The sequence below is a fragment of the Melospiza melodia genome, chromosome 18 (assembly GCF_035770615.1).
Source record: "Melospiza melodia melodia isolate bMelMel2 chromosome 18, bMelMel2.pri, whole genome shotgun sequence".
NCBI lineage: Eukaryota > Metazoa > Chordata > Aves > Passeriformes > Passerellidae > Melospiza > Melospiza melodia.
The window spans coordinates 38,316-53,974 of NC_086211.1; positions in this window are offsets into that span (position 1 = coordinate 38,316).

Genomic DNA, 15,659 nt, shown 5'->3' on the forward strand with positions numbered 1-15,659 from the left:
CGGCACCTTTTACGACAGTCGCGCTTTACGGCCGTATTTACGACAGTCGCGCTTTACGGCCGTATTTACGGCAGTCGCGCTTTACGGCCGTATTTACGGCAGTCGCGCTTTACGGCCGTATTTACGGCAGTCGCGCTTTACGGCCGTATTTACGACAGTCGCGCTTTACGGCACCTTTAACGACAGTCGCGCTTTACGGCCGTATTTACGACAGTCGCGCTTTACGGCCGTATTTACGACAGTCGCGCTTTACGGCACCTTTTACGACAGTCGCGATTTACGGCCGTATTTACGACAGTCGCGCTTTACGGCCGTATTTACGGCAGTCGCGCTTTACGGCCGTATTTACGGCAGTCGCGCTTTACGGCACCTTTTACGACAGTCGCGCTTTACGGCACCTTTTACGACAGTCGCGCTTTACGGCCGTATTTACGACAGTCGCGCTTTACGGCACCTTTTACGACAGTCGCGCTTTACGGCCGTATTTACGACAGTCGCGCTTTACGGCACCTATTACGACAGTCGCGCTTTACGGCACCTTTTACGACAGTCGCGCTTTACGGCCGTATTTACGACAGTAGCGCTTTACAGCACCTTTTACGACAGTCGCGCTTTATGGCCGTATTTACGACAGTCGCGCTTTACGGCACCTTTTACGACAGTCGCGCTTTACGGCCGTATTTACGACAGTCGCGCTTTACGGCCGTATTTACGACAGTCGCGCTTTACGGCCGTATTTACGACAGTCGCGCTTTACGGCCGTATTTACGACAGTCGCGCTTTACGGCCGTATTTACGACAGTCGCGCTTTACGGCCGTATTTACGACAGTCGCGCTTTACGGCCGTATTTACGACAGTCGCGCTTTACGGCACCTTTTACGACAGTCGCGCTTTACGGCACCTTTTACGACAGTCGCGCTTTACGGCCGTATTTACGACCGTCGCGCTTTACGGCCGTATTTACGACAGTCGCGCTTTACGGCCTATTTACGACAGTCGCGCTTTACGGCCGTATTTACGACAGTCGCGCTTTACGGCACCTTTTACGACAGTCGCGCTTTACGGCCGTATTTACGACAGTCGCGCTTTACGGCCGTATTTACGACAGACGCGCTTTACGGCCGTATTTACGACAGTCGCGCTTTACGGCACCTTTTACGACAGTCGCAGTTTACGGCACCTTTTACGACAGTCGCGCTTTACGGCAGTCTTTACGACAGTCGCGCTTAACGGCACCTTTTACGACAGTCGCGCTTTACGGCCGTATTTACGACAGTCGCGCTTTACGGCCGTATTTACGACCGTCGCGCTTTACGGCCGTATTTACGACAGTCGCGCTTTACGGCCGTATTTACGACAGTCGCGCTTTACGGCCGTATTTACGACAGTCGCGCTTTACGGCACCTTTTACGACAGTCGCGCTTTACGGCACCTTTTACGACAGTCGCGCTTTACGGCCGTATTTACGACAGTCGCGCTTTACGGCCGTATTTACGACAGTCGCGCTTTACGGCCGTATTTACGACAGTCGCGCTTTACGGCCGTATTTACGACAGTCGCGCTTTACGGCACCTTTTACGACAGTCGCGCTTTACGGCCGTATTTACGACAGTCGCGCTTTACGGCACCTTTTACGACAGTCGCGCTTTACGGCACCTTTTACGACAGTCGCGCTTTACGGCACCTTTTACGACAGTCGCGCTTTACGGCCGTATTTACGACAGTCGCGCTTTACGGCCGTATTTACGACAGTCGCGCTTTACGGCACCTTTTACGACAGTCGCGCTTTACGGCCGTATTTACGACAGTCGCGCTTTACGGCACCTTTTACGACAGTCGCGCTTTACGGCCGTATTTACGACAGTCGCGCTTTACGGCACCTTTTACGACAGTCGCGCTTTACGGCCGTATTTACGACAGTCGCGCTTTACGGCACCTTTTACGACAGTCGCGCTTTACGGCACCTTTTACGACAGTCGCGCTTTACGGCACCTTTTACGACAGTCGCGCTTTACGGCCGTATTTACGACAGTCGCGCTTTACGGCACCTTTTACGACAGTCGCGCTTTACGGCCGTATTTACGACAGTCGCGCTTTACGGCACCTTTTACGACAGTCGCGCTTTACGGCCGTATTTACGACAGTCGCGCTTTACGGCACCTTTTACGACAGTCGCGCTTTACGGCACCTTTTACGACAGTCGCGCTTTACGGCCGTATTTACGACAGTCGCGCTTTACGGCCGTATTTACGACAGTCGCGCTTTACGGCCGTATTTACGACAGTCGCGCTTTACGGCACCTTTTACGACAGTCGCGCTTTACGGCCGTATTTACGACAGTCGCGCTTTACGGCACCTTTTACGACAGTCGCGCTTTACGGCCGTATTTACGACAGTCGCGCTTTACGGCCGTATTTACGACAGTCGCGCTTTACGGCCGTATTTGCGACAGTCGCGCTTTACGGCCGTATTTACGACAGTCGCGCTTTACGGCACCTTTTACGACAGTCGCGCTTTACGGCACCTTTTACGACAGTCGCGCTTTACGGCCGTATTTACGACAGTCGCGCTTTACGGCACCTTTTACGACAGTCGCGCTTTACGGCACCTTTTACGACAGTCGCGCTTTACGGCCGTATTTACGACAGTCGCGCTTTACGGCCGTATTTACGACAGTCGCGCTTTACGGCACCTTTTACGACAGTCGCGCTTTACGGCCGTATTTACGACAGTCGCGCTTTACGGCCGTATTTACGACAGTCGCGCTTTACGGCCGTATTTACGACAGTCGCGCTTTACGGCCATATTTACGACAGTCGCGCTTTACGGCCGTATTTGCGACAGTCGCGCTTTACGGCCGTATTTACGACAGTCGCGCTTTACGGCCGTATTTACGACAGTCGCGCTTTACGGCCGTATTTACGACAGTCGCGCTTTACGGCCGTATTTACGACAGTCGCGCTTTACGGCCATATTTACGACAGTCGCGCTTTACGGCCGTATTTACGACAGTCGCGCTTTACGGCCGTATTTACGACAGTCGCGCTTTACGGCACCTTTTACGACAGTCGCGCTTTACGGCACCTTTTACGACAGTCGCGCTTTACGGCCGTATTTACGACAGTCGCGCTTTACGGCCGTATTTACGACAGTCGCGCTTTACGGCACCTTTTACGACAGTCGCGCTTTACGGCACCTTTTACGACAGTCGCGATTTACGGCCGTATTTACGACAGTCGCGCTTTACGGCCGTATTTACGACAGTCGCGCTTTACGGCACCTTTTACGACAGTCGCGCTTTACGGCCGTATTTACGACAGTCGCGCTTTACGGCCGTATTTACGACAGTCGCGCTTTACGGCACCTTTTACGACAGTCGCGCTTTACGGCCGTATTTACGACAGTCGCGCTTTACGGCCGTATTTACGGCAGTCGCGCTTTACGGCCGTATTTACGGCAGTCGCGCTTTACGGCCGTATTTACGGCAGTCGCGCTTTACGGCCGTATTTACGACAGTCGCGCTTTACGGCCGTATTTACGACAGTCGCGCTTTACGGCCGTATTTACGACAGTCGCGCTTTACGGCCGTATTTACGACAGTCGCGCTTTACGGCACCTTTTACGACAGTCGCGATTTACGGCCGTATTTACGACAGTCGCGCTTTACGGCCGTATTTACGGCAGTCGCGCTTTACGGCCGTATTTACGGCAGTCGCGCTTTACGGCACCTTTTACGACAGTCGCGCTTTACGGCACCTTTTACGACAGTCGCGCTTTACGGCCGTATTTACGACAGTCGCGCTTTACGGCACCTTTTACGACAGTCGCGCTTTACGGCCGTATTTACGACAGTCGCGCTTTACGGCACCTATTACGACAGTCGCGCTTTACGGCACCTTTTACGACAGTCGCGCTTTACGGCCGTATTTACGACAGTAGCGCTTTACGGCACCTTTTACGACAGTCGCGCTTTATGGCCGTATTTACGACAGTCGCGCTTTACGGCACCTTTTACGACAGTCGCGCTTTACGGCCGTATTTACGACAGTCGCGCTTTACGGCCGTATTTACGACAGTCGCGCTTTACGGCCGTATTTACGACAGTCGCGCTTTACGGCCGTATTTACGACAGTCGCGCTTTACGGCACCTTTTACGACAGTCGCGCTTTACGGCACCTTTTACGACAGTCGCGCTTTACGGCCGTATTTACGACCGTCGCGCTTTACGGCCGTATTTACGACAGTCGCGCTTTACGGCCTATTTACGACAGTCGCGCTTTACGGCCGTATTTACGACAGTCGCGCTTTACGGCACCTTTTACGACAGTCGCGCTTTACGGCACCTTTTACGACAGTCGCGCTTTACGGCCGTATTTACGACAGTCGCGCTTTACGGCCGTATTTACGACAGACGCGCTTTACGGCCGTATTTACGACAGTCGCGCTTTACGGCACCTTTTACGACAGTCGCAGTTTACGGCACCTTTTACGACAGTCGCGCTTTACGGCAGTCTTTACGACAGTCGCGCTTAACGGCACCTTTTACGACAGTCGCGCTTTACGGCCGTATTTACGACAGTCGCGCTTTACGGCAGTCTTTACGACAGTCGCGCTTTACTGCAGTATTTACGACAGCAACCAATCAGCACCAACTCAGCACCATTTCAGGAACCAATCCACACAGACTCAGGACCGTCTCAGCAACCAATCAGCAACCCCTCAGGACCATCACAGCATCCACTCAGCACCATCTCAGCTACCAATCAGCACCCACTCAGGACCATCGCAGCAACCAATCAGCACCCATCTCAGCACCCATTCAGCTCCATCTCAGCAACCAATCAGCACCATCTCAGCAACGAATCAGCACCCACTCATAACAATCTCAGCAACTAATCAGCACCCACCCAGGACCATCGCAGCAACCAATCAGCACCCATTCAGCACCATCTCAGCACCATCTAAGGACCATGTCAAAAACCAATCAGGACCCACTCATACCAATCTCAGCAACCAATCAGCACCCACTCAGCACCATCTCAGCACCATCTGAGCAACCAATCAGAACCCGCTCAGCACCATCTCACCACCAATCAGCAATATCTCAGCACCATCTCAGCAACCAATCAGCACCCACTCAGCACAATCTCAGCAACCATCACAGCAACCATTCAGCAGCATCTCAGCAACCAATCAGAACCCAATCAGGACCATCTCAGCAGAATCTCAGCAACCAACCAGCACCGGCTCAGCACCATATCAGCACCAATCAGCACCTGTACAGGAACATCGCAGCATCCACTCAGCACCATCTCAGCAACGAATCAGCACCCCCTCAGAACCCACTCAGCACCATCTCAGTAACCAATCAGCACCCACTAAGCACCATCTCAGCAACCATTCATCACCATCTCAGGATCACCTCAGACACCAATCAGGACCCACTCATACCAATCTCAGCAACCAATCAGGACCCACTCATAACAATCTCAGCAACCAATCAGCTCCCCCTCAGGACCATCGCAGCATCCACTCAGCACCATCTCAGCAACGAATCAGCACCCCCTCAGAAACATATCAGCACCATCTCAGCAACCAATCAGCACCCCCTCAGGACCACTGCAGCATCTACTCAGCACCATCTCAGCAACCAATCAGCACCCACCCAGGACCATCGCAGCATCCAATCAGTACCCATTCAGCACCATCTCAGCACCCACTCAGGGCCATCTTAGCAACCAATCAGCACCATCTCAGGACCTTCGCACCACCCACTAAGGACCATCTCAGCAACCAATCAGCACAATCTCAACACCCATTCAGCACCACCTCAGCACCAATTCAGCACCCATTCATCACCATCTCAGCACCAATCCACACCATCTCAGCAACCAATCAGCACCCAATCAGGACCATCTCAGCAACCAACCAGCACCCATTCAGCACCATCACAGCACCCACTCAGGGCCATCTTGGAAAACCAATCAGCACCATCTCAGGACCTTCTCAACAACCAGTCAGCACCATATCACCACCAATCAGCACCATCTCAGAACCATCTCAGCAACCAATCATCGCCCACTCATAACAATATCAGCAACCAATCAAGACCCACTCATAACAATCTCAGCAACCAATCAGCACCCCCTCAGGACCATTGCAGCATCCACTCAGCACCATCTCAGCAACCAATCAGAACACACTCAGCATCATCCCAGCAACCAATCAGCACCCACTCAGCATCACCCCAGCAACCAATCAGCACCAATTCAGCACCATCTCAGCACCGACTGAGGACCATCTCAGCAACCAATCAGCATTCACTCAGAACCATCCCAGCAACCAATCCGCACCAACTCAGGACCATCTCAGCACCGACTCAGGACCATCTCAGAAACCTAGAACTGTACCTAGACCGTACCTGGAACGTACTGGAACTCCAATGCGCCCCAAGAGGTGCCATCACAGGCGCGGGCAATATTCTGCCATCAACAGGGTTTTCAGGTGCCAGCTTGCAGCCCCCTTTCGCCACCCCGCACATCCTGTTCTGCTATTAGTGGCAATACCCAGCCCCTGCATCCACGTCACAGGCCGACAGTGATCTCGGCACAAGAACACTACAGTCTCAGGTACCAGCCCTAAGGTTAATGTGATGTGTTAAGCCGCAATTCCAGTCCCAGAATGAAGACCAGGCCCAGTGATCTCAGCTCTTTTAGTTCTTGACCCAGAAGCTTTATTTTACTGCCAGCTCTCTTCTTCCAGCTCCAGCTGTGAGTTTTTCCAGCTTCAAATGCCAGCATCTGGCTCTTGGCTCCAGCTTGGAAACAATTCAGCTCCCGCACGAGCCTCCGAAAGCCCACCCCCCACCATCCATATGCTAGCCCTGCAGTGATTTAGCCCCCACCCAGCAGTCCCCAGTCACTTTGCCACCCCCTGCGTAAGTTCTCCTGGATGCCCACAGCCCCGTTCACAGGTCTAGTGCCTTTGCCATTTTCATTCAAATTGCCAGCCCTGCAGTCCACTTCCCAGCCCCACAGTGCGCCCCAAGAGCTGCCATCACAGGCGCAGGCAATATTCTGCCATCGACGGTGTTTTCAGGCGCCAGCTTGCAGCCTCCTTTCGCCACCCCGCACATCTTGTTCCACTATTAGTGTCAATACCCGGCCCCTGCATCCACATCACAGGCCGACAGTGATCTCGGCGCAAGAACACTACAGTCTCAGGTACCAGCCCTAAGGTTAATGTGATGTGTTAAGCCGCAATTCCAGTCCCAGAATGAAGAGAAGACCAGGCCCAGTGATCTCAGCTCTTTTAGTTCTTGACCCAGAAGCTTTATTTTACTGCCAGCTCTCTTCTTCCAGCTCCAGCTGTGAGTTTTTCCAGCTTCAAATGCCAGCATCTGGCTCTTGGCTCCAGCTTGGAAACAATTCAGCTCCCGCACGAGCCTCCGAAAGCCCACCCCCCACCATCCATATGCTAGCCCTGCAGTGATTTAGCCCCCACCCAGCAGTCCCCAGTCACTTTGCCACCCCCTGCGTAAGTTCTCCTGGATGCCCACAGCCCCGTTCACAGGTCTAGTGCCTTTGCCATTTTCATTCAAATTGCCAGCCCTGCAGTCCACTTCCCAGCCCCACAGTGCGCCCCAAGAGCTGCCATCACAGGCGCAGGCAATATTCTGCCATCGACGGTGTTTTCAGGCGCCAGCTTGCAGCCTCCTTTCGCCACCCCGCACATCTTGTTCCACTATTAGTGTCAATACCCGGCCCCTGCATCCACATCACAGGCCGACAGTGATCTCGGCGCAAGAACACTACAGTCTCAGGTACCAGCCCTAAGGTTAATGTGATGTGTTAAGCCGCAATTCCAGTCCCAGAATGAAGAGAAGACCAGGCCCAGTGATCTCAGCTCTTTTAGTTCTTGACCCAGAAGCTTTATTTTACTGCCAGCTCTCTTCTTCCAGCTCCAGCTGTGAGTTTTTCCAGCTTCAAATGCCAGCATCTGGCTCTTGGCTCCAGCTTGGAAACAATTCAGCTCCCGCACGAGCCTCCGAAAGCCCACCCCCCACCATCCATATGCTAGCCCTGCAGTGATTTAGCCCCCACCCAGCAGTCCCCAGTCACTTTGCCACCCCCTGCGTAAGTTCTCCTGGATGCCCACAGCCCCGTTCACAGGTCTAGTGCCTTTGCCATTTTCATTCAAATTGCCAGCCCTGCAGTCCACTTCCCAGCCCCACAGTGCGCCCCAAGAGCTGCCATCACAGGCGCAGGCAATATTCTGCCATCGACGGTGTTTTCAGGCGCCAGCTTGCAGCCTCCTTTCGCCACCCCGCACATCTTGTTCCACTATTAGTGTCAATACCCGGCCCCTGCATCCACATCACAGGCCGACAGTGATCTCGGCGCAAGAACACTACAGTCTCAGGTACCAGCCCTAAGGTTAATGTGATGTGTTAAGCCGCAATTCCAGTCCCAGAATGAAGAGAAGACCAGGCCCAGTGATCTCAGCTCTTTTAGTTCTTGACCCAGAAGCTTTATTTTACTGCCAGCTCTCTTCTTCCAGCTCCAGCTGTGAGTTTTTCCAGCTTCAAATGCCAGCATCTGGCTCTTGGCTCCAGCTTGGAAACAATTCAGCTCCCGCACGAGCCTCCGAAAGCCCACCCCCCACCATCCATATGCTAGCCCTGCAGTGATTTAGCCCCCACCCAGCAGTCCCCAGTCACTTTGCCACCCCCTGCGTAAGTTCTCCTGGATGCCCACAGCCCCGTTCACAGGTCTAGTGCCTTTGCCATTTTCATTCAAATTGCCAGCCCTGCAGTCCACTTCCCAGCCCCACAGTGCGCCCCAAGAGCTGCCATCACAGGCGCAGGCAATATTCTGCCATCGACGGTGTTTTCAGGTGCCAGCTTGCAGCCTCCTTTCGCCACCCCGCACATCTTGTTCCACTATTAGTGTCAATACCCGGCCCCTGCATCCACATCACAGGCCGACAGTGATCTCGGCGCAAGAACACTACAGTCTCAGGTACCAGCCCTAAGGTTAATGTGATGTGTTAAGCCGCAATTCCAGTCCCAGAATGAAGAGAAGACCAGGCCCAGTGATCTCAGCTCTTTTAGTTCTTGACCCAGAAGCTTTATTTTACTGCCAGCTCTCTTCTTCCAGCTCCAGCTGTGAGTTTTTCCAGCTTCAAATGCCAGCATCTGGCTCTTGGCTCCAGCTTGGAAACAATTCAGCTCCCGCACGAGCCTCCGAAAGCCCACCCCCCACCATCCATATGCTAGCCCTGCAGTGATTTAGCCCCCACCCAGCAGTCCCCAGTCACTTTGCCACCCCCTGCGTAAGTTCTCCTGGATGCCCACAGCCCCGTTCACAGGTCTAGTGCCTTTGCCATTTTCATTCAAATTGCCAGCCCTGCAGTCCACTTCCCAGCCCCACAGTGCGCCCCAAGAGCTGCCATCACAGGCGCAGGCAATATTCTGCCATCGACGGTGTTTTCAGGCGCCAGCTTGCAGCCTCCTTTCGCCACCCCGCACATCTTGTTCCACTATTAGTGTCAATACCCGGCCCCTGCATCCACATCACAGGCCGACAGTGATCTCGGCGCAAGAACACTACAGTCTCAGGTACCAGCCCTAAGGTTAATGTGATGTGTTAAGCCGCAATTCCAGTCCCAGAATGAAGAGAAGACCAGGCCCAGTGATCTCAGCTCTTTTAGTTCTTGACCCAGAAGCTTTATTTTACTGCCAGCTCTCTTCTTCCAGCTCCAGCTGTGAGTTTTTCCAGCTTCAAATGCCAGCATCTGGCTCTTGGCTCCAGCTTGGAAACAATTCAGCTCCCGCACGAGCCTCCGAAAGCCCACCCCCCACCATCCATATGCTAGCCCTGCAGTGATTTAGCCCCCACCCAGCAGTCCCCAGTCACTTTGCCACCCCCTGCGTAAGTTCTCCTGGATGCCCACAGCCCCGTTCACAGGTCTAGTGCCTTTGCCATTTTCATTCAAATTGCCAGCCCTGCAGTCCACTTCCCAGCCCCACAGTGCGCCCCAAGAGCTGCCATCACAGGCGCAGGCAATATTCTGCCATCGACGGTGTTTTCAGGCGCCAGCTTGCAGCCTCCTTTCGCCACCCCGCACATCTTGTTCCACTATTAGTGTCAATACCCGGCCCCTGCATCCACATCACAGGCCGACAGTGATCTCGGCGCAAGAACACTACAGTCTCAGGTACCAGCCCTAAGGTTAATGTGATGTGTTAAGCCGCAATTCCAGTCCCAGAATGAAGAGAAGACCAGGCCCAGTGATCTCAGCTCTTTTAGTTCTTGACCCAGAAGCTTTATTTTACTGCCAGCTCTCTTCTTCCAGCTCCAGCTGTGAGTTTTTCCAGCTTCAAATGCCAGCATCTGGCTCTTGGCTCCAGCTTGGAAACAATTCAGCTCCCGCACGAGCCTCCGAAAGCCCACCCCCCACCATCCATATGCTAGCCCTGCAGTGATTTAGCCCCCACCCAGCAGTCCCCAGTCACTTTGCCACCCCCTGCGTAAGTTCTCCTGGATGCCCACAGCCCCGTTCACAGGTCTAGTGCCTTTGCCATTTTCATTCAAATTGCCAGCCCTGCAGTCCACTTCCCAGCCCCACAGTGCGCCCCAAGAGCTGCCATCACAGGCGCAGGCAATATTCTGCCATCGACGGGGTTTTCAGGCGCCAGCTTGCAGCCCCCTTTCGCCACCCCGCATATCCTGTTCCACTATTAGTGGCAATACCCAGCCCCTGCATCCACGTCACAGGCCGACAGTGATCTCGGCGCAAGAACACTACAGTCTCAGGTTCCAGCCCTAAGGTTAATGTGGTGTGTTAAGGCGCAATTCCAGTCACACAATGACAAGACCAGGCCCAGTGATCCCAGCTCTTTTAGCTCTTGACCCAGAAGCTTTATTTTACTGCCAGCTCTCTTCTTCCACCTCTGTGTCCCATTCTGCGGTTAGTCCTCAGATCCACAGTGAGTATCCCTTGTAGCAGTGACTCTTTCTGCAGCACTGCAGTCCCCACCCCGGCCCCAGTGATTTCAGCTCCAGTCCCACAAGCTTTATTTAACTGCCAGCTCTTCTTTTGCACTTTCTGCTCAAAATCTTCACAGTAGTGCCACACAATACTACTTGTGCTTCTCAGGACAGGATCTTTGGTTTAGCTCTAGTTCTTGAGCTCTGATCACAGACCTTACAGCAATTTCAATTCCAACCATGCAGTTCACCTCCCCGCTCCACAATCCCTATCCCAGCCCCACAGGGGTTTTACACCAAACCCTACCATATTTCTGTCTCCTCCAGGTCTGCTGCCTCAGCTCCAGCTCCTCAGCTTCCTACTGGCTGCAGCTAAAAGCTGCTCATGCTTCTCACTGCACCTTGGGGCTGTTGATAAAACCACAAATCAGTTACTGCCATCATTACAATTTCAGTATCTCTAGAAGCTGTCCCATCCACCCACCCAGCCCTAAGCGGCAACCCTAAGTGGCATCCCAACTCTGGGGACACTGGAGGCCTGAAGCTCAACATCCACCCTCCCTCTCACCCTGGCTCTCAGCCCAGCACCTGCACAAAGGCCCCCTCACCTCCCCTCAGGCAGCTGCAGGGGCTGGGAATAGCCACTGGACTCCTGCCCCCCCATCCCAAAAGGCACTCTTGGGCTGGTTCTTGGGCCCTAGAACCCTCTGAGCCCCCACACCCTCAGCCTCTCGTTGGTACCACAGGGCAGGGGCTGGGAACCCCCAGGCATAACCTGCAGGCCCTGTGCTGCAGCTCCACGCCTTCCTCCCATGGCATTTATCTAGCCTCAGCATTTCCACCACTCCACATTGTTTTGGGCCCGACTCATGCCAAAATCATTATTCCACACCCTGAGGTTTTATGTCCCCACTGCTCTCACAACTGGTGTTTCAGCCCCAGTCCCACAACCCTTACCAAATTAACATGAGATATCTAGTAAAGAAAACAAATCAAACCAAAAAGATGTATTAAAACGGGCAATAATAAAATAACACAATTAAGAAAAAAAACATTACAAATAAAAACAAAATAAAGTAATAAAAATACAAAAAGCAAGCTTTATTCCTCGTATTCTGAACATTTCTTTAAATCCAGAAACCGCAAAGCGGCTACTTCCCAGCCCCCAGTGACAGCAGACGGTGCCCCTCCCCCCCACCGCGCCACTCCAGGCCCCACACCAGCCGCCGGCTACCCGAGCTACGCAGGGCGCGGCAGAAAGAACTGGACACGGCCAGCCCCAGATACGGCCGCAGACGCCGCGTCCGTGCTCACCAGCGCTCCCCGGATCAGCTGCCGCGGGGGTCCCGTCCTGCCGCAGCGCCGCTCCTCGGACCGCGCATCCGCAGCTCCCGTCGCTCCCAGCTTCGCCGCCGAACTGACGCCGCTGCCTCTCCAACGCCCGCTATTTATGCCCCACGGGCGGACAGCCAGCCAATCAAAACCCGAGGCAGCGCCTGCCGGCTCCACCAATCCCAGCCCGCCAATTCCCGCCACGCTCGGATCCGCGACTCCCCGCGGTCCCCTCAAGCGCTGCTCCCGCCGCCGCCATTGCTGTGGCCGCGTCCGCCCGCTCCCCGCCGCCTGCCCGCTTCCCTGGACCAGAACCTGATCCCGACCAGGACCTGAACTGGAAGCTCCCGGCCGCCCTTCCCGTCCGCAACAGCGCCTGCCGAGGCAGCGGCAGCGGGGACGCTGCTCCGCCGGCTCCCAAAGCGGCGGTGGCGGGAGCGGCGCCTCAGACGTACGGGCGAGCGGGGCCAGTCTGAGGCGGCAAGCCGCGACTGAGCGGGCTGAGATTGGCGGGACCGCTTCCGGTTTGAAAGGGCGGCTGTGATTGGACAGGGCGGACGGAGAAAGGCGGGCCGTGATTGGCAGGTTTAGGAGCCGTCAGGCTGAGGCCCGTGGGAGCGTGGGGCGGAGCTCGCAGGCGGCGGCGGGGGCGGGGGCGGGGGCGGGGGCGGGGGCGGCGGCGGCGGCGGCGGCGGCGGCGGCGGCGGCGGCGGCGGCGGCGGCGGCGGCGGCGGCGGCGGCGGCGGCGGCGGCGGCGGCGGCGGCGGCGGCGGCGGCGGCGGCGGCGGCGGCCGCGCTCGCCAAACCCCCGTCCCCTTCTCCGGCCTTCTCTCGTGCCCAGGTCCCGGCGAAAAGACTCCCGCAGAGCCCCTACCGGAGAGCCCCATCGGCACTCGGGGCAGGAGGCGGAGAGGAGTGTAGCCCGGGAGGGGTTCCGAGTCGTCTTTGCGACAGCAGGGTGGACTAGGGAGCGGCGGCGATTTGGTGAGGAGAGGGCTCGGGAGCGGGGAGGGCGTGCAGCGCCCGCTGCGGGCTCTGGGTGCCTCTTCTACCGCAGTGCTTCCGCTTCTGCGGGGACTTGGCCTGCCCCGACTGGCCGAGATCAGCACCCTGGCCAAAGTTAAGTGCCCGCGTCCCCCTGCCCGCCCTCCGCCTTATGCGGGCCCGCTGCTCACCCTCCTTCTTCCCCACAGTGGTCGTTTGTTATAGATGATAAAACAATATTGGCTTTCCCATTCATAGATTAGCTTTTTGCATCACAAGTATTTTGATATGGTACAATTTGCACTAACTTTTAACTGCCTTGTATAGTGTAATATGCCAGTTTATGTATGCACTGTGTATTTCATATGAATAGTAGTGTGATAAATATATCGTAGGCTTTAGCAAAATGTTGAAGTAGAAACTAAAATACTTCTATGTAACTAACTCAGAGAATGGTGTACAGCAGTTATTGTGTTTCTTGTATCTGCGGACTGGCCCTACTAAGTGGTAAGATAACAGTGACAAAACCAAAGCATAAGTATCCAGGAAGATTTATCGACTCTGTGGGCTCTGTGTTACATCCTAAACCCTAAAAACTCCTCTTTGGACTGCCAAGCTGGTAGGGTCTGCTCGGACCCCTGGATCTGTCTGCAGGCAGAGGGTGTTGTTTCATGAAAAGGGGATTACCTTCAGTCGGCCACACCGTTGTTTTCCTGTTGTTCAGTAACTAAGGGATGTCAAAGCTTGCTTTAATTTCAATCTCGCTTTTAGTTTCTATAGTCTCAAAATCTTTTGCCAGGCAATCATATTTATAAGGCTTTCCTGTTTCATCTTCCCCAACATCTCCCCCATTCTGATGAACAACTAAGATATTAGACACTGTTTTACTCATAATTCTTTGCACATGCTGAAGTATACAGGGTGCTGCTACTAAAACTACAATTATTACTATTAGAATAATCAAGCCTATTTTACAGAGTTCTTTTAGGCAAGGTGCAAAAGCTCTGACCATCAAACAAACTGTCTAGCCAAGATGGGTCACCTGTTGTAATTTGGTTAGCTAAAGCCTTTAGGTTCTGTAGCTGTTTATGAATGGACGCAGAATGATCAGATAAGTTCATACAACATAATCTTTCAAAATCTTCACAACCATGCCCGCGTGCTAGTAAAAGAAAATCAATGGCAGCTCTGTTTTGTAAAATGGCATGTCTGACCGCTTCTTCATCTGTCAACAAATCACTGATTGTAGTAGAGGTGACATTTACTTCTCTGCTGAGCCAACACCCTAACTTGTTTAATTGTGTCAGTGCAGCTGAGGAGCCCCACTGAGGTAGAAAAATGCTTGCAACAATTGATTTTCCAGAGTTCCAAGAGTGAAAATTGCTATCACAGTTGCTTTCATATTGATGTCCCCAGGAGGATCTAATATTTCTGCTTTTCTTTTTGACTTTGTCTCTTTGACACTAGGAGCAGTTATTTTAAGTTGTCCCAAGGCACAAGGGCCACCATCTATTTTTGAGGGTATACCTTGCCAGGCCCTGTCTCCACAGATAAGCCAGATTCCTCTAGGGAATCGAATTGGAAGTTTGTTAAAATGATCTGTGTGAGGTGCGTCATAGGTAAGAAGCTTGGTTTGATTGCATCAAGAAGTCATATTGCTATAAAGCTGTGTGATATGGGGTAATATTTAAATGAGGGCTGTCTTCTCCTAGGAAATGAAAGAAGTAACAGGTATTCATAGCTAATGAGCCTAGGATTTCTAGCTCTTGAAGGCCATATTAATCAGCTTTAGAATTATCAATATAACTTTGGTGTTTCTGGCTGGGAGTTGGAGATACATGCTGATCATCATATCGCCAATATTTATCAGGAGTAAGATTATCAAAACCTTTTGGGAAAGGTGCTCCAACTAGACAGGTTGAAAAAGGTTTGTCAGGGCTTGTGTCAGATAGACAGATGGTATTGGAGCCTGCAGACCTGGCTAAAGCAACCCAGACATTCATCTTTGATTGATTTACAGGTAAAGCTTCTGTTTGTGCTGCCTAGGCAGCTGCTTGCGCTGTTTGAGCTGTAAAAGCCCTTTCAATTTTTTCTCCTAGAGTTTTTCTGAGTTCCTTTGCCTGGATAATTGCCACTTGCTGTGGACTCCGAATTTTGTTACACACATCAATCATTTCAGGCACTGTGGGTTTTTCTTTTCCTAGGGCTTTGATAACTCTTTTACATTCGGCATTGGCATTATTTTCAGTAATGTCCCGTATCATTATTGGGCGAGCTATATCATCGCCACATTGTCTTTCTGCTGCTTGGATTACCCGGTCCACAAATGTGGTAAATGGTTCAGACAAGTC